Source organism: Hippopotamus amphibius, chromosome 4, assembly GCF_030028045.1.
Source record: "Hippopotamus amphibius kiboko isolate mHipAmp2 chromosome 4, mHipAmp2.hap2, whole genome shotgun sequence".
NCBI lineage: Eukaryota > Metazoa > Chordata > Mammalia > Artiodactyla > Hippopotamidae > Hippopotamus > Hippopotamus amphibius.
The window spans coordinates 162,836,916-162,857,563 of NC_080189.1; the positions used below are offsets into that span (position 1 = coordinate 162,836,916).

A 20,648-nucleotide genomic window follows, 5' to 3' on the forward strand; every position below is an offset into this window, starting at 1 on the left:
GGCCTGTAGCACCATGCCCTCCACTCTGGCTTTGCAGTGGACATGAACTGGAAAGACAGCCCGGTTTGCATCAGCTTCTCTTCTCTGGGAATACTCCCCTGTACCAGAGGTGGGCCCCTGGTGGTCACATCTGTGCAATATGACTGATTTCCTGGGTCATAACTCACTGGCACAGGGGTAGGCACCTATGCCAAAATGAACCCAACAACCCTCTCTTGTGGGGATTTAAAATTTCAGGGGGGGAGGAGTCTGAAGGGTAATGGATTGCCGACATCCTGGAGAAAAGGTTCATAAACTCCTGCTGCAGAGCTGTTGTTCATCAAAATTCCTGCCTACTTTCTCTTCTTTTTTTGTTGTATACCTATCATCCTTGCAACAAATCACCTTTTTGTTTAGCTAGAGTCAGCTGCTATCAACTGAAACAAATTTAACAGATAAAGGCTTTATGTTAAAATTTCTTAGAACTTCTTTTCTGCACTTACTGCATAAGTTTTTATATGTTGGCACAAACTTTTAGGCCTTTAGCAAATTGCAAGAACTGGCTCCCCACTTTGTCAATGCTGTGCATTTGGAATACTGTTTACTATCTTATCTAGGATAAGGGATACCTGGTTCAAAATTATAAGTACTGACTTCCCTATATTAAGGGACATCAGATTCTAATTGTCTGCTATAACTAACCTCTTCCCAGGTTCTCAATAATACACATGAAGATAGACCCATAAAAGAAAAAAAGTCAGAACTAGTATTTTTTAAAAAGGGCAACAAAAGGCCACAAACCAAAATTCAGACAGTATTTGTCTGCTAAGTTCATCTAACTACAGAGAACATGCTCATAACCATTAAACAAGATTAACTTTTCACAGTAGAAAGATCGCGAACCAAAGGGCAAGTAATAGATTATTTAATACAAGATTTTAAGGGAACCGGAAGTGGAGCCTGGGAGCCTTGACGTTAGGAATGAAGTCGAATTTGGACCTGGAGCCAGAGGAGACCAAGTCTGCTCCACCTGTGCTGCCATCTGGGCAGCTCCAGCCTGTCTACCAGGGTATCATCAATCCAGCTATGGTGGACAACCAGGACCCGCAGCTGCCCTCCTCCCTATGCAGCCTACAATGGCCCAGTACCAGGCTCTCAGCAAACCCCTCCCCCAGGTGTTTCAAGAGCCCCACCTTCTTCAGGGGTACCTCCAGCCTCAATAGCACAGGGCTCTTGAGGCCAGACAGCTTATGGCCAATTTGGCCAAGGAGATGTACAGAATGGGGCAAGCTCTACTGGGCAGAGGCTCCCTGGGTCTCAGCCATTTGGGTCAGCCCCACTGGCCCCCACGGGCAGCCAGCTAGTTGCACTTCAGCCCTATGGCCCTCCCCTGACAAGGGCACAGGTGACTGCTCAGCTGGCTAGAATGCAAATCAGTGGTGCTGTGCCCCCAGCGCCTCCCACTCCAGGGCTAGGCTATGGCCCACCAACATCACTGGCCTCAGCTTCAGGAAGTCTCCCTAACACTGGTCTGCATGGCTCCCATCTTCAGGGCCAGGCTACTACCGTTAGCCAAGCCCAGGGTCACCCTAGGGCCCAGCCTGCTCAGCGATCTGTCCCACCACAGGCCTCCAGCTTCACACCCCCAGCTTCAGGGGGTCCGTGAATGCCTTCAATGACCGGTCCACTCCTACATGGACAGTTTTGAGGGGCCCCCAGGAAGCCAGCCCAACCATGCGTCCTCATCTCCTCCTCAAGCTCTGTCCCCTGGCACCGAAATGACTGGGCTCCCAGGACCACCATCACCTACACACTCTTCCCAGCAGCCAAGCTACCAGCTGCAACAAAATGGGTCTTTGGACCAGGAAGGGAACCTCAGCCCAATTATGGAAGTCCCTACCCAGGAGCAGCCACTTAGGGCAGTCAGCCTGGACCTCCTCAACATTGCCTCCTAAGCACCTGGACCCTGATACCATCCCGAGCCCTATTCAGGTTATTGAGAATGACAGGAACAACCAGGGTTCAGAGCCATTTGTTACTAGAGTAAGGGGCCAGGTGCCACCCTCAGTCACCACCAACTTCCTGGTGAAAGACCAAGGGAATGCAAGTCCCCAATACATTTGATGCACATATTATAGTATCCCTTGCACATCCGACATGGCTAAGCAGGCTCAGGAGCTCCTGGCAGCTGTCATCAAGCTGCTGGCAAGGCTGCCCCCAGAGAAGGCTTCACTGTATATCACTGACCACGGGGAATCTGGCCCTTTGTACTGCAATCGCTGCAAGACATACATATGCCCCTTCATGCAGTTCACTGAGGGAGGAAGGCACTTCCAGTGCTGCTTTTGCAGCTGTATCAGTGATGCTCCCCCCCCAGTATTTTCAACATCTGGATCACACTGGCAAATGTGTGGAAACTTATGACCGTCCTGAGCTATCCCTGAGCTCTTATGAATTCTTGGCCACTGTAGATTACTGTAAGAACAGTAAGTTCCCCAGCCCTCCTGCCTTCATCTTCCTGACTGACGTCTCCTACAATGGTGTCAGAAGCTTGTTAGGCTCCTCCGTGAGGAGCTCGAGTCACTGTTAGACTTTCTGCCTAGGGAGGGCAGGGCAGAGGAGTCAGCAATCCACATCCGCTTTGTCACCTGTTATAAGGTGCTCCACTTCTACAATGTGAAGCGCTCATTGGCCCAGCCACAGATGATGGTTGTATCTGATGTTGGTGACATGTCTGTGCCACTGTTGGATGGCTTCCTGGTCAACGAGTCTCGGCAGTCATCACCAGCTTATTGGGTCAGATTCCAGAAATGTTTGCAGACACAAGGGAGATGGAGACAGTATTTGCTCCAGTTATCCAGGCTGGGATGGAGGCTCTGAAGGCTGCTGAGTGTGCCGGGAAGCTATTTCTGTTCCACACCCCACCCCCCACCGCCTATTGCAGAGGCACCAGGGGAACTGAAGAACAGAGACGACAGGAAGTTGATCAATACAGACAAGGAGAAGACCTTGTTCCAGCCTCAGACATGTGCCTATCAGACACTGGCCAAAGAGTGTATGGCCCAAGGCTGCTGTGTAGACAGACCTCTTCCTCTTCCCTAACCAGTAGGTGGAAGTGGCCATGCTCTCTGTAGTACCCCAGCTCACTGGTGGCTCTGTCTATAAATACACTTGCTTTCAGGTGGAGAATGACCAGGAACGGTTCCTTAGTGATCTGGATCAGGATGTACAGAAGATCATTGACTTTGATGCTGCGAAGAGGGTCCAGACAAGCACTGGTATCCATGCTGTAGATTTCTTTGGGGCTTTCCACATGAGCAGCACAAAAAGATGTGGAGCTGGCTGGGCTGAATGGGGCCAAGACGGTGACTGGAGTGCAAGCATGACGATCGGCTCAATGAAGAGAGTGGAACTCTCCTGCAGCGTGCCCTGCTCTACCCCAGCTGTGCAGGGCAGTGATGGCTCCGCATCCACAACCTGGCCCTCAACTGCTGCACCCAGCTGGCTGATCTGTATCGAAACTGTAGACTGATGAGCTGATCAACTACACGGCCAAGTCTGCACACCAGGGGATCCTGAATGGTCCTGTGAAGATTATTCGTGACACTCTCATCACTCAGTGTGCCCAGATCCTGGCCTGTTACGGAAAGAACTGTGCCAGCCCCTCCTCTGCAGGACAGCTGATCCTTCCTGAGTGTATGAAGCTACTCCCACTTTACCGGAACTCTGTGTTGAAGAGTGATGTCCTGCAGCCTGGACCTGAAGTCACTACAGATGACCACGCCTATGTCCAACAGCTGGTTACCTCCATGGACGTGGCTGAGACCAATGTCTTCTTCTAACCTCAGCTCCTACCGATGACAAAGTCTCTCCACTGAGAACACCACTGAACCACCAGCAGTTCGAGCATCTAAGCAACGGGGATATATATTGGGTTGGCCGAAAGTTCGTTCGGGTTTTTCGTAACATATTAAAGAAAAACCTGAACAAACTTTTTGATCAGCCCAATATTTGCTGGAGAATGGGCTCAACCTCTTCCTCTGGGTGGGAGAGAGTGTCCAGTAGGGTGCTGTCCGAAGCCTCTTTGGCGTCTCCTTCTTTAGCCAGATCACCAGTGGCCTGTGTGTTCTGCCAGTTCTGGATAATCTGCTGTCCAAGAAGGTGTGAGGCCTCATTGATAGCTTGAGGGCACAGAGATGACAGCAGCTGAAGCTTATCATGGTAAAACAGGAGGACAAGCTGGAGATGCTGTTCCACTTCCCAGTGGAAGACAAGAGTCTGAGCGGGGGAGCATCCTATGTGGACATTCTCTGTCATATGCACAAGATTTGGCAGCTACCAAGCTAGAGCAACTGGGTAAACAGCACAGAGTCCAGGCCAGCTTCAAGAACGTACCCCAGGACAGCAGAGAAACTGGGATTGATGCATATCTTATAAGTCATGTAAGCTGACCTCTCACACTCTTTGGGGGAGGGGGAGGTATAAGGAGACATCTTCCTTCTGGGCTCAAGTATCCTACCACTCTGTCATGTCCTGCTGCTGGAAAGTGCCCCCACCCCCTCACTTTACCCTCCTTTTCCTGCTAATCCTGTTGTAATGCATGTAGTTTCTCAGTTCACTGTGTATGATTTGGTGCTGGGGGATCTGGAGCCACCCAGACCCTCGTAATATTATGTGTCCCTTTAGACCAGCCTCCAAGAAGAGAAGGGCAGGTGGAAAGGAGTAGGGAACCCCAGGGAGAGGGGCTGCTAATTCGTCTCAGTGTCATCAACAACTTCCTACATTAGGGATTAACATCCACACAGGTGCACAAGAGTGGGGTCGAGCCCACAGATAGAGAGAAAAGTGGTCAGTCTTCTAGGACCCGGAAATCAACAGCCAACTCAGAGTCACTAAGGTGGTTGATTAGCTTTCTCACCCTGCTTCCACTGCTCTTTCTCTCTCCTGCAATGATTGGTGATCACTTGGTGGACAGAGGCACATTATCAGAGATGAATGAGCCTGGGAACAGAGCTGCAAAGTATATTAAGACCTGGGAGAGGTATCAGCCTCCTTTCCAGCTGGAGAGGCCCCAACACTGGATGGTTCTGTAGGGAGCCTGGTCATCAACTTGCAATACCTCAGAGAGCCAGCCCACCTCCCACTCTGAGCTCCCACTAGAAGCACTGCTATCTAAGCTGGGGGTTGTTGCGGAGAGAGGTGAAGGTGGCTAGTCTCTCCTGCCATGACACCACTCAGGCTTTGGTACTGACAGAGTGGCTGACAGTTAACTCCCAACCTGACCTGGCAGGGGCAGGACCAGGGCTAGGCTTGATGGTGGCCAGGCTTGTCTGTTCCCAGCCTGAAATGCCCCTGCTCTGGACCTCTCATTTCTCTTCATTAGTATATTTTTCAATGCATCTTTAATTTGTAAAGAAACAAAATAAGATGTAGGGAATTCCCTGGTGGTCCAGTGGCTAGGACTCCGTGCTTTCACTGCCGTGGGCCCGGGTTCGATCCCTAGTTGGGGAATTAAGATGCTGCAAGCCACAAGAAGCAGCCAAGAAAATAAAATTTAAAAAAAAGTAAAAAAAGATTTTAAGAAAATTGACTGTTTAGAAAAAACAAGCAAACAAAACAATTCTAGTTAGAGCTTTTCCTCATACCATAATGTGGAAGAAACAGCTAACTGGCCCCCTGTATATGGTCTCCATAACTTCCCTTTAGTAACAGACTCTCTCAGTTTTAGCTGGGTGCAAGGCTACCCAGCTACCATCCACATTCCCCAATCTCTCTTGCAGCAAAAAGTAGCTGTGTGAGGAATCTGGGCCAATAGGAAGTGAACAGAAATGATAGGTACCAGGGCTGGATTACATCCTTTAAAACAGCAATTGCTGGGCTTCCCTGGCAACTAAGCCCGTGTGCCACAACTACTGAAGCCCGTGTGCCTAGAGCCGCTGCTCTGCAACAAGAGAAGCCACAGCAATGAGGAGCCCGCATACCATGATGAAGAGCAGCCCCCACTCCCCGCAACAAGACAAAGCCCGCACAAAGCAACGAAGACCCAATGCAGCCAATAAGTAAATAAACAAATATAAATAAAAAACAGCAATTGCTTTCCCTCCACTTCTCTTTCCCTCTGCCTGTGGCCTAGAAAGTAAATGTGGTTGAAGATGCTAACTGAAGACATCATCCTCAAAGACTGCAAGACAGCAAAGAAGATACCTCATAACCTTCCTACCTAGGACTACCTGGCTATCTCCAGACTTCACAAAGAGAAATCATTTCTATCTTGTTTATTTAAATGTCACATTTATAGCAACAAAAACAAAAAATCAAAAAACAACACTGAGACTTTTGCTTCCAAGTTGGAGGTAATAGGTAGAGGCAAGCCATCACTTCCACAGAAAAACTAGATAAAAACTATACCGAGTACTCAAAACAACTAGTTTTTTAAAGACAACAAAGAATTGTTTTCCATGCAAAGAGGAAAAAATGAACTAAAATTCCAGAGAGGGGAAAAGCCTTTCCTTAGCTGAAACTGCGAGTCGTTTTCTCTCCTCGAGGTATTCACAGAGTCTGAATATGAACAGATCATAACTGGACTTGCCAGAGGCAGAACTCTACCAAGAGAAAGAAAAACCAACAGAGTTTAGAACAGCTATATAGGTTGGTATGAAGAGTCCCAGAATTGTGACCAGTTTTCTGCATAGGACGTTTACTATGTGCTGGAGAAGCTGGGGTGATGGACTAGAAAGGTGACTTTAAAATCAACCACAGAGCTTCCTAGGTGGCACAGTGGTTAAGAATCCACCTGTCAATGCAGGGGACACGGGTTCCATCCCTGGTCCAGGAAGATCCCACACGCCAGGGAGCAACTAAGCCAGTGTGCCACTACTACTAAGCCTGCGCTCTAGAGCCCGTGAGCCACAACTAATGTGCCCAAGCACTGCAACTACTGAAGCTCACACGCCTAGAGCCCGTGCTCCACAACAAGAGAAGCCACGGCAATGAGGAGCCCGCGCATCAACGAAGAGTAGCCCCCGCTCGCCGCAACTAGAGAAAGCCCATGTGCAGCAATGAAGAACCAACACAGACAATAAATAAATAAATATATTAAAAAATAAAAAATAAAATAAAATCAACCACAATCTTACAATGCTTAGGAGGTAAAGTTATACTAGAGAGAGGGGCCTGCAACAAACCACAATGGATCCCGTCCTTGAGATGCTGTACTCTCTGGAGTGAACTGAATCTACCTAATAACTCAGCCCACCTAGCGCAATCCCTGGCTAGGTGGAGGTGCTCAGGCCCGTGCCATACCTAAGACAGCAAAAGGCAAAAACAACATTGACTTTACTCTCTCTAGGTCTTTTATTCATAATGTCCAGCAATCAATCAAAAACTCCTGTTTTCCTAGGAGGCTGGGAGAGAAAATAGCTGGGAGTATGACTGAAACAGAGAAGGCACAGTATACAGTTGTCTACATAGTCACCTTATATTTCAGTACTGCTAGTCTTGAGAAATCTCACACCTTGATCCCTCCCTTTAATTTCATGTCCCCAGAAGTGTGGATTCCCCTTGTTTAATTTTCTTAACATTTCTAAAACTGCAAAAATAATTTTTAAACATCAAAGACTCTTCTAGGAACCCAGGGCCCCATTTCTACCAAGGAGCTCAAAATCATCATAATCATCTCATTCTTTTCACTCATTCAACAAATATTTCATTTCTATCTATATGTCAAGATCTATATATGGTATTTGACCATATAAATAAGAGACAGTCCTTTTTCAAGTCTTTAAGAATTCTGCAATTTTTTTAAGAGAAAAAGAATACAAAGATCAACATGATTTTTGAGATAAAAAATAAGGAAACTAAAAAAAAAAAAGGAAACTATTTTAAAGGCTACTATCTAAAGGGATTTATATTTAAATACACAGGTTGAAAACTGCACACAAAGTGAGAAGCATTTCTATTACAAGTAATTCTCAAGTTGTCTCACTTTTCTTCTTCACATTACAAATGACAAAACCAAGGAAAATTTAAGCTATTTGTCCAGTTACAAGAAAATTAGATTCAAAGTTAGGACAAGAATCCAAGTCCCTACATTTTCTACTTATTGCCATTTCTTAGTCACATTCCTGAGATTTTCTATGAATCAAATTTTCTTTTAATTATTTAAGAGATAATACAACTTAATATGATTGCTTTCAAATTATTAGTGGCTTAAAATTAGAATTTCACTTTATTCTCAACATTGGTGCTCACTTTTGCTATTCATATAATTAGCTATTTTTGCTATTCATATTATCAGCTTTACATGGATTGAGATAGTTACATGAGTTTCATTTCCCCTGCTAAGAAAATGTCTGGTTTTAGGAACCTAGAACTCATACTAATTAACTTAGCTGTCCTAGAAATAACTTGCTCCCTTTGCCTACATATAAGCCACCCTTGTACAGGAAGTGATAAAGATATTATCCTTTAGCATGTACGGCAGAGGTCTCCAACGGGTACTTCAGTCTTTTGTCCATTTTAACATTGGGTTGTCTTTTTTTGTTGTTATTGTTCTTTTCTTTTTTTGGCTGTGCTGCACGGCAGCTTGTGGGATCTAAATTCCTCGATCAGGGACTGAACCCAGGCCATGTAGGTCAAAGTGCCAAGTCCTAACCACTGGACCGCCACAGAACTTCCTTGGGTTATCTTTTTATTATTGAGTTATAAGAGTGCTTTATACATTCTAGATAACAAGTCTCTTATCTGCTACATGATTTTCAAATATTTTCTCCCATGCTGTGGTTTGTCATTTCACTTTCTTCATGGTTTCCTCTGAAATACAAGTTTTAAATTTTGATCTAGTACAATTTATCTATTTTTCTTTGGTTGCTTATACTTTTGGAATCATGGCTAAAAAAACCATTGCCTGATCAAAGTCTACAAAGGTTTATACCTACGTTTTTTTCCTAAGAATTTTATAGCTGTAACTCTTATATTTAGGTCTTTAATTAATCCATTTTGAGCAATTTTTTGTGCATGGTATAAGGTAGGGATCCAAGTTAGCTCTTTTGCATGTGGATATCCAGTTGCCACCACACCATTTTTTAAAAGGTCATTATTTCCCTCCCTTGAGTTATCTCCTCTTGTAGAAAAATCAGTTGACCATAAACATAAGGGTTTATTTCTGGACTCTCAATTATATTCCACTGATCTATATGTATAGCCTTATGCCAGTACCACATTGTCTTGATTACAGTCAGTTTTGAAATTGGAAAGGGTGAGTCCTCCAACTTGGTTCTTCTTTTTCAAGACTTTGTCTACTCTGAGTACCTTACATTTTCATATGAATTTTAGGATAAGCTTGTATACATCACCAAAAAACCCAGCTGCGATCTTTATATGAGTTGTGCTGAATCTGTAGACCAATCTTAATATTGTCTTTCAATCCCTGAACATCAGATGCCTTTGCATTTATTTGGATCTTTTTTGATTTCTTTCAAAATGTTTTGTAGTTTTCAGTGTACAAGTCTTGCACTTTTTCTGTTGCATTGTTTCCTAATCACTTAATTCTTTTTGATGCTATTGTGTGCAAAAGTTGTGCTTTGATGGCTTTAGGGGAATCACCGTATACTTTAAGGTCATAAATATTTTCTTTTATATGCTAGAGTTTTATATTTTTTTGATATTCACATACGAGTATCTAACAACCTGATACAGATTTTACAGAATGGTGTGAAGTTGAGATCTTTCTCTTTTTATTTCCCACACCACTTGTCTCAGCACCACTTAATAAAAAAGGCAATTCATTACCCACTGATTTGAAATACCACCACCATTATCTATCAAATTCCATATTCATAGTGTACTCTTTCTGGGTTTCTATTCTGCTCCATTTATACACTATTTGATCAAAATCTACTGCCTAAATTATTGGAGTTTTATGGCAAGTCTTATAATCTAATAAAGGTGACTACTCCCACCTAATTTTTCTTCAAAACTGTCTTGGCTCTTCTTGGCCATTTGCTCCTGCACATGCACTTTAGAATGAATTTGTCAAGAAAGAAAGAATAAGAGAGGACCTTCCTGATGGTGCAGTGGTTAACAATTCGCCTGCCAATGCAGGGGACACAGGGTCGATCCCTGGGCTGGGAAGATTCCACATGCCGCGAAGCAATTAAGCCCACTCACCACAACTACTGAAGCCTGAGCGCCTAGAGCCCGTGCTCTGGAACAAGAGAAGCTACTGCAATGAGAAGCCCGTGCACTGCAACCAAGAGTAGCCCCTGCTTGCCACAACTAGAGAAAGTCTGTGTGCAGCAACAAAGACCCAATGCAGCCAATAAATAAATAAATAAACAAATTAAAAAAATATTAAAAAAAAAAGAATAAGAGAGAGGGAGGAAGAAAAAGAGACGAAAAAACACTTGGAGGGTAGGGTTTTAACTTGAACTGCGTTGCCTTAGAGATCAATTTGAGGAAACTGACATTTGTAACACATTTTCACCCCTGAATTCTGGGAACCCAATATGACTCTGTGTAACATTATATTTTGAGACAGTGGTTTTATTCATTTAAAGACAAGGTCTGGATCACAAATTGTGGTCCACTGCACTTCAGAAATCAGAAAAAAAATTTTAATCTTTAAAAGCTTTATTTTACAAAGTGATATTCTGATTTTATACACACACACATCTTGTGAGTGAGCAATCTCATTTCTAGGCATTAATCTTTATGAAAAAAATCAAAAGTGTGAAGAGAAATAGAAAGGACTCATATATTGGGAATACTGAGAAAAGTCTAAACATTATGCATGAGGATTGGTTAAACAAATTACACTATACAGCTGCATTATGGAATTTATGCACCCTTTAAAAGAATGATGTTTAGGGGGGAGGGGCTACACAGGGGTAAGGGGAGAAAGTGGTATTATGGGATTATATGAAATCACCTGTGAAACTTTTTTTCTTTTTTTGGCTGCACCACATGGCTTGTGGGATCTTAGTTTCCCAACCAAGAACTGAACCTGCACCCTGGGCAGTGAAAGCATGGAGTCTTAGCTACTGGACCACCAGGGAATTCCCATGTGTGAAACTACTGAAAATTGTAAAACACTACAGAATTTAAAGAATCTTTCATTCAACTAAAAACCAAACCAAACCAAAATAAAAATTGTAAAAAAATATTTGTCTCTACTGACTGATGATAGATTATATTCATGATACTAAAAGGAAAAAAAACTGTGAAACAGATGTAGTATGAACTCTTTTGTATAAAATTGTAACCCCCTCCTTCTCACATTTATGTATATATATAGACACATATTTATGTATATATACACACACATATATATAAATATATGGCAGGATATATATCAAAATGTTATAGTATTTATCTCCAGGTTATACAATTTCAGGAGATAAAGCTGACCCTTGAACAGTGCTTAATCTGAGTATAATTTATAGTTGCCCCTTCATTGCCAAGGCTCCTCCATATCCACGGATTCAACCAACCACAGACTGTGCAGGACTGTAGTATTTACTATTGAATAATATCTCCATATAAGTGAACTGGAATAGTTCAGACCTGAGTTGTTCAAGGGCCAATTGAATTTATTTTCTTCATATTTTAATGTGGTGGTTTAATGATCTGCAAATCATATTTTTCCAATTCCTATATTTTTCACATAAAACAGTACATAAAGTATATTGACTTTACTATATCTGTTCATTCTAAATCTTATGAAAAATAAACAAATTTTCAAGAAATAATTGCGGGTTTTTGTGTTTGGCTTTTTTGTTTCAAGAAATGCTTGTTTTTAAAACTAAAAAATTTAGAACTTTCAAGTATATAAACTGTTGTAAAAATTATAACACAGGTGCTATTCTACTTAAGGGCAAAATCTCCCCCCTGAAATTTTAAATCCCCATGAGAGAGGGTTGTTGGGTTCATTTTGGCATAGGTGCCTACCCCTGTGCCAGTGAGTTATGACCCAGGAAATCTGTCATATTGCAAAGATGTGACCACCAGGGGCCCACCTCTGGTACAGGGGAGTATTCCCAGAGAAGAGAAGCTGATGCAAACCGGGCTGTCTTTCCAGTTCATGTCCACTGCAAAGCCAGAGTGGAGGGCATGGTGCTACAGGCCCAGAACATGTTAGAGGTGGCAAAGAGCTCAGAGGAAGATGCGGAGTTTGTGGCAGAGCTGCACTGGCATGCAAATCTCCTGTTACATCTGTCTGTCATACCTTGATGCTTATCTAGGGATAGGTAAGAGCTACAGAGATGTGGGTGGCAAGTGACAACAACAACTCCTGTGCAGCACATCACTGCCCAGGGTGCACAGGATGCCACTGACGGAAAGCTTGCAGTGCATATATACCTGGAGGTCTGCATTTTTCAGTTTGCAATGGGAATATGGTAATATGTCAAAACACAGGTTTGTTTTACAGCTGGCTTTGGAAGCACTTCTTAGTCCATTCCATATGAGATACTTACCAACAAAAATTCAGGAACTTATCCTGATAGCATGAAAAAATGTGGACTCCCTACTTTTCAAAATTTGTCTGCCAGAAAAAAAAGGGGACACTTCTGGAAATACATGTTCAGAGTGTGGCATAGCTTGTGTGATGGGCATAAAGCTCCAAACTATTTTCTGTAGTATGCGTGGCAGGCAGTAGGGAGGCTAGTACATTTCAGCAAAATTCCAAAAAAGATCAGCCTCTATAGTCAACTCTCAAGAGATGAAATCTATTGTCATCCATAACATCTAATTTAAACTCCCCCAAAATTACCAGTAAGTTCTGAATTGCCAAATCCAGTGACATGATAGAGTAAGACAAACCTCAATACAACCCAGGCTCTATTAACTTACTAACTGGGCCAGTTATTTAAATGGTCTGGAATTCAGTCTTATTTGTAAAATGGAGATAACTGTCATCTACCAAGGCCCTTGTGAAGATTAGACAGGTAAAAAGGCTGGAAGAGGCCTTGGCCACAGTAAATGGTACCTATTACTATTATTATTCTTGGTTTCTGACCATCAAGATGTTGCTTACCAGTCCTCAACGAAACACCCTCCATTTCCTTGGGCTTTCTCACACCACTTGCCAACATTTCCGTTCTTTCCCAATTAACCTTCTCCAAGAGTGGTATGTGTTTTAGTGTGTGTCTTTTCCCAAAAACATTAGGATTCCCCAATATTACATGCTTGGTGCCTCCTCTTCTTGCTTAATGCCCTCTTCTATCTACTTTACTAATTTCTATGGCTTCAACTACCACCCATTCATTCCTTCGACTAAGATTTCCTGAGTTCTGACAAGAGGGCAGACAGTAGTATCAAGCAGTATCAGCAGTATTTCGTCTTGTGGAACTGAAAACCACAGCCACAGAAAGACAGAGAAAATGAAAAAGCAGAGGACTTTGCACCAGATGAAGGGACAGGATAAAACCCCAGAAAAACAACTAAATGAGGAGGAGATAAGCACCCTTTCAGAAAAAGAATTCAGAATAATGATGGTGAAGATGATCCAGGACTTTGAAAAAAGACTGGATGCAAAGGTCAAAAAGTTTACCAAAGACCTAGAAGAATTAAAGAACAAACAAACAGAGATATGCAACACAATAACTGAAATGAAAAATACACTAGAAGGAACCAATAGCAGATTAACTCAGGCAGAAGGGTGAATTAGTGACCTGGAAGACAGAATGGTGATAATCACTGATGCAGAAAAGAAGAATGAAAAAAGAATGAAAAGAACTGAAGACAGCCTAAAAGACTCCTGGGACAATGTTAAATGCACCAACATTTGCATTATAGGGGTCCCAGAAGGAGACAAGAGAGAGAAAGGACCCGAGAAAATATTGGAAGACATTATAGTTGAAAACTTTCCTAACATGGGAAAGGAAATAGCTACCCAAGTGCAGGAAGTGCAGAGAGTCTCAGGCAGGAGAAACCCAAGGAGAAACACGCCAAGACATACAGTAGTCAAACTGACAAAAATTAAAGACAGAGAAATGTTATTAAAAGCAACAAGGGAAAAATGACAAATCACATACAAGGGAACTCCCATAAGGGTAACAGCTGATCTCTCAGCAGAAACTATGCAAGCCAGAAGGGAGTGGCACAATATATTTAAAGTGATGACAGGGAAGAACCTACAACTGTGGGAAGACATTCAGGAGCCTTTTTGAAACCTTGAAAATGTTAAAGTATGTGGGCCGAGCGATGGGATTCAGAATGTCCTGCTTGAGCAGTGGAGGAGCTGAGGGTGCAAGGCATGGAGACTAATATCACCCTGTTTGGTCCTGAAGGATGGCTGGTTAGCCAAAGACGGGTAAGATTCCTCAGAGGAGGAACAACCTAAGACAGGCACAGCCGCAGAGGGGCCAACAGGAGTGGTGCGTAGAGCCTTCCTTATATCACCCTGTTTGGCCCTGGAGGATGACTGGTTAGCCAGAGACGGGTACGATTCCTCAAGGGAGGAACAACCTAAGACAGGCAAAGTCGCAGAGGGGCCAACACGGGTGGGGCACAGACCCCCAATATCTGAGGTCTCCTGCCCCCAGGGCTGTTTTGCTCTCCACGCCCAGCTCAAATCCACACCTGCTCAACTCGACCCAGGAAGCAAACAAAGATAATTGCCTCAGTCATGTGAGGCCTTTGATTGTTTATGGGTGTAACCTGAGAATGTTAGCCCACGAACTCAATAAAAGCAACCTGGGATGAGTCAGCAGGGCTCTTGATCCGAGAGGTCTTGAGCCCCCCATCCCACTTTTCTCTTCAGTCTGTGTCTGTGTCTTCTTCAAGCTTGCAGCACCCGTCACTCACCTCGAGTCGCCGAGCTGGTCTCGGCAAGTGGCGCCCAACGTGGGGCTCGAAAGGCTTGAGTGACGAAGGTTCACGGAAAGTGAAATTCATAAAAGTAAAGAATTGGGAAGTGCCGTGAAGCCCCCAAGAGGAGAGTAAGAGGCCTCTGAAAAAATCCTGCCAGTAAGTAAATCTCTTGGGTAGTTTGTGTTCGGGGTAAAATATGGGAAATAAAGTTCAGATTAATATCGACCAGATGTATGCCTGTTACGGCAGCTCCTAAGGGCAGGTGGAGTAAAAAGCAAGTGAAGGTCTTGTAAAAAGCAAGTGAAGGTCGATTGTTAGAAGTTCTGTAAATAATTGAGAGAATATTGTACATAGTTTCCTTCTTTAGGCTAACACTGGGTTTATGTACTTAGGGATAAGGTTGGGAACGAACTTAAAAAACTGCATTCTAAAGGGACTCCCATACCTGGTTCTGTTTGGTCAATGTGGTCTCTGATTAAGTTAGTACTAGAGCCTCTATGGGCTCCTGAAGGCTCAGATGATAGCTTTGATGAAGAAGCTGGTCCGTCAGAGGACCGATGGGCATATGCGGTGCCAAACGAAACTGAAAAACAAAAGGGAATACAAATGGCTGAGGGATTAAGACCCTCGGCTCCCTCACTTGTGGAGGAGGGCAAACTTCCTATACTGCCCCCTCCTCCACCCTCTTTAATGCCGCCTGGGGGAGCTTATGCCTTTCCTGTGTCTATAGGACACTCAGTTTTATCACCCTTACAGAAGGGCATTTTGCAGGCTAGACAAGAGGGAGATCTGGAAGCTATGCAAATGGCATTTCCAGTGACTGTTCATGAAAGGGTGGCACCTGGAGTGGATCCTAATAATCCCAATGGAATTTATGAGGCAGTACATGAGCCGATACCCTTCAAAATATTGAAAGAATTAAAACAAGCAGTACAAAATTATGGAGTAAATTCTCCATTCACCATAGGTATCATACAGGGAGTAGCTGAAGGCTCTCGTTTGATTCCAGCTGATTGGGCAACGTTGGCTCGTGCAGTACTAGCCCTGGGAGAATTTTTACAATTCAAAACCTGGTGGTGTGATCATGCTGAAACTATGGCAAACCAGAATCGAGCAAGGCAGATTCCTATCACCTTGGATCAATTGATAGGTAGTGGAAATTGGGGCAGAGTTCAAGATCAGATTCTGATGGAAGATCAGGCCATAGAACAGGTGAGACGTTGTTGCTTAAGAGCCTGGGAGAAAATAGAAGCTAAAGGGCAAGCTCCTGTCTCTTTTCAAAAGATCATGCAGGGGGCAAAAGAGCCCTATACTGAATTTATTGCCGGATTACAGGAGGCTATCAAGCGGCAGATCACTAATGCTGAGGCTGCTGATACTATTTTGCAATTATTGGCTTTTGAAAAATGCGAATACAGATTGTAAGAAGGCCATTGGACCTATGAAAGGAAAGGGAACATTAAATGATTATATTAGAGTGCGTCAGGGAGTGGGAACTGAGAGCTTTAAAGCAACAATGATGGCACAAGCTATGGCTGGACTGAAAATAAATAACAAATTTCCAGGGAAATGCTTTAACTGTGGTAAACAAGGACATACAAAGAAACAATGTAGGAAGAGAGTGGATAGAAGGGCTGTTAATTTTCAAGATAATGTAATCAAAGGGCAAAAACAGCCTGGACTTTGTCCAAGATGTGGAAAGGATTTCACTGGTCAAGCCAGTGTAAATCTAACTTCCATAAGGATGGAACCCCCTTGTTGGGAAACTATCAACGGGGCTTGCTCCTAGCCCTGCAACCAAAGGGAGCCTATCAGATCTAGAAACAGGCAGAAATGGCCCAATACTCCGCAGTGCCATGGAGTTATCACCAGCCACAGCAGGCAGCGCAGCCTTAGACCTTCCTTGTGCAGAATCTATTATTATACTGCCTGGAGAAACTCCAACATTGGTCAGAACAGGAATTACTGGACCTTTGCCAAAAGAAACCGTTGGCTTAATACTAGGAAGGTCTGGTTTAACATCAAAAGGAATTAGAATTCATACTGGAGTGATTGATAATGATTATACTGGAGAAATTAAAGTGATGATATCAACTTCGGTTCCATGGAAAGCCCATCCAGGTGATAGAATAGCACAGTTGCTTATTCTACCATATTATAAGATTGGCAATAGTACAAAAGTAAGGACAATGAAAGGCTTTGGAAGCACAGGAGAGGCCGGAGTTTTCCTCTCTGAAAAAATTTTAGAAACACGCCCGACGTGCTCAGTAACTATAAATGGAAAAGCTTTTATAGGATTAATAGACACAGGTGCTGATGTTTCAATTATAAGCAGTAATCATTGGCCTTCTCGCTGGCCTACTTGTCCTACAGACATTACGGTGGTAGGTTTAGGTAGAGCTCATGGCTTGCAGCAAAGTGCTAAAATATTGCCTTGTATTGGCCCAGATGGACAGCCAGCCCACTTACAACCCTATATAGCAGACCTTCCAATTAATTTATGGGGAAGGGATTTATTGCAACAATGGAAGGCTGAAATCCACATCCCAACGACAGATACTTATAGTATGCAAAGTCAAGAAATGCTAGTAAATCAAGGATATCAGCCAGGGTTAGGTCTTGGTAAATATCATCAAGGGAAACTATTTCCCATTCCAGCTGAAGGTAATGCAAATAGAGACGGTCTTGGATATCAGTCTTTTCACTAGTGGCCACTGTTCATAAAAGCTTACTGCTTCCCCCAGCACCAATCCCATTGACCTGGAAAACCGATACACCTGTATGGGTTGAGCCGTGGCCTTTAACCATAGAAAAGTTAGAAGCTCTAACAGAATTAGTGACTGAACAGTTAGAAAAAGGACATATTGAAGAATCTTTTAGCCCATGGAACTCTCCAGTATTTCCAATAAAGAAAAAAACTGGTAAATGGCGTTTATTAACAGATCTCCGAGCAGTCAATGCAGTTATACAACCAATGGGGGCCTTACAACCAGGCCTCCCATCACCTAATATGATCCCTGCTAATTGGCCTTTAATAGTTATTGATCTGAAAGACTGCTTTTTCACCATTCCATTACATCCCAAAGATAAAGAAAAATTTGCTTTTTCTGTGCCTGCACTAAATAATAAAGAACCTCGAAAAAGGTTTCAATGGAAGGTGTTACCACAAGGCATGTTGAATAGTCCTACTATTCGTCAGAATTTTGTTGCTAAAGCCCTTGAACCAGTATGACTAGAATTTCCTAATTGTTATCTTATCCATTACATGGATGATATCTTGTGTGCTGCTCCTAATCAAGATTTACTTACTTCTGCGTATATTAGCATGCAGCTTTGCCTTGATAAAGCAGGACTTAAAATAGCTCCAGAAAAGGTACAGATGCATAGCCCATATCAATATTTGGGCACAATAGTTGATAGAACAACTATTAGACCACAAAAGGTGGAACTGAGGACAGATCAAATCCAAACTCTTAATGATTTGCAAAAACTCCTAGGAGATATTAATTGGCTTCACCCATGCATAGGGATCCCCCACCTATGCATTGTCTAACCTATTTGCTTTGTTAAAAGGAGATTCAAAATTAAATAGTCCAAGAACTTTAACATCAGCTGCTTTAGAGGAACTAAAACTTGTAGAAAATAAAATTCATTCTTCTCAATTACAGAGAGTAACTGTTAATCAGCCATTGCAATTAATTATATTACCTTCTTCTCATTCACCTACAGGGATATTAATGCAAAATGAAGGAATTGTGGAATGGTTGTTTTTAGCAAATACTATGGTAAAATCCTTGTCACCTTATTTAGAATTATTAACTCAGTTGGTTCTGAAGGGAAGAACTCGAAGTAAGCATTTAATTGGAACTGACCCTTCACATATAATTATTAATGTAACTACTAAAGAAATTCAGGCTTGTTTCCAAAATTGTGTAAGTTGGCAAATTGCCTTTGCTGATTATATTGGGAAAATTGATAATCACTATCCGAAAAATCCCAGTTTACAGTTTCTTAAGAGAACTCAATGGATTTCTATACCAGATGCTTCTATAATTTTTACTGATGGCTCTAGTAAGGGCCGAGCGGGATATATGGGATTTAAAACACGACAAATCCCTGTCCCTCACTTTTCACTATTAATTTTTTGAATGTATCTGCACAGGCTACAGATACAGCAGCTGAGAGGCATTTTCGAGCCTCATCTAGGAATGTGACTCATTTTAATAATGCACAGCCGCTGATATGGTGGCAGGACCCATTGACTAATATCTGGTCATCAGGAAGGTTAATCACATGGGGAAGAGGGTTTGCTTGTGTGTCACCAGGACAAGGCCTGGAACCTGTGTGGATTCCGTCTCGGAGAATTAAGCCATATCATGAGCGTTCCAAAGAAACGCCATCTTGAATGGGATATAGAATCTCTGGAGATGAACTTTGTACATTTGTTTTCAGGTTTGAGCTTTGGATACTAAGTTTACTAATTATGCCATCCCTGATAGACCTTTGTGTAAAATAAAACGGATATGGGCTGACAGACAAGATCAGATTCTTTGGGATGTTTGCCATGGGACAGAGGGTGTGATACTACTTAATGGTTCCTATGGAACAGTATGAAACTGGTCCCCTAAGGGGTATGCAGTCTCTAATGGTTTACACCAAAACAACTCCTCCTGCAATCCCTGTAAAAGGTTGTGATGGCATATACCAATATTGCCATGCACTCGCCCTATCCCATTTTATGGTTTAGGACTGGATTAATACCTCCTTGGCCTCAATTAGAGAATGGCAGAGCTCAAACAGAAATATGGAAATTTCCCTTAAGTTTAAGAACATTACAAATCTGGGATGGCCATGATGCCAGTGACACATCTGCTGGGATATGAAGCGGATGGTGTCACACTGGACATACAACAATTAAACTAAAATAATGGCATGCAATATGATTTTTGCAGTCTCTACACCAAATTGCTACTTTACAAAGTATAGCTGATGGATTAAAAGCATTGCATTCATTGGATTGGATAAAAAGCGTAAGTAGCAGTCTCCTAAGCATTTTGATACTTTTTGTTGTCTTTTAATTATCCTATGTTTAGCTCCAAGGATTGACGGAAAAAGAAATAACTCCAATAGGCTTATCTTCTCCTACGAAAACAAAAAAGGGGAGATGTGGGAAGACATTCAGGAGCCTTTTTGAAACCTTGAAAATGTTAAAGTATGTGGGCCGAGCGATGGGATTCAAAATGTCCTGCTTGAGCAGTGGAGGAGCTGAGGGTGCGGGGCGTGGAGACTAATATCACCCTGTTTGGTCCTGAAGGATGGCTGGTTAGCCAAAGACGGGTAAGATTCCTCAGAGGAGGAACAACCTAAGACAGGCACAGCCGCAGAGGGGCCAACAGGGGTGGTGCGTAGAGCCTTCCTTATATCACCCTGTTTGGCCCTGGAGGATGACTGGTTAGCCAGAGACGGGTACGATTCCTCAAGGGAGGAACAACCTAAGACAGGCAAAGTCGCAGAGGGGCCAACACGGGTGGGGCACAGACCCCCAATATCTGAGAGAGGTCTCCTGCCCCCAGGGCTGTTTTGCTCTCCACGCCCAGCTCAAATCCACACCTGCTCAACTCGACCCAGGAAGCAAACAAAGATAATTGCCTCAGTCATGTGAGGCCTTTGATTGTTTATGGGTGTAACCTGAGAATGTTAGCCCACGAACTCAATAAAAGCAACCTGGGATAAGTCAGCAGGGCTCTTGATCCGAGAGGTCTTGAGCCCCCCATCCCACTTTTCTCTTCAGTCTGTGTCTGTGTCTTCTTCAAGCTTGCGGCACCCGTCACTCACCTCGAGTCAACGAGCTGGTCTCG

The 20,648-nt window shown here is 43.1% G+C and overlaps 1 protein-coding gene and 1 pseudogene across 1 annotated transcript in view; one reads left to right on the forward strand and one right to left on the reverse strand.

The window, feature by feature from the left end:
• The window catches only part of SPTLC2 (serine palmitoyltransferase long chain base subunit 2), a 122,643-nt gene that overhangs the window by 94,017 nt on the left and 7,978 nt on the right, over nt 1-20,648 (reverse strand). The gene's annotated exons all lie outside the window — the stretch shown is intronic.
• LOC130851356 (protein transport protein Sec24C-like) lies at nt 1,003-4,326 on the forward strand (annotated as a pseudogene).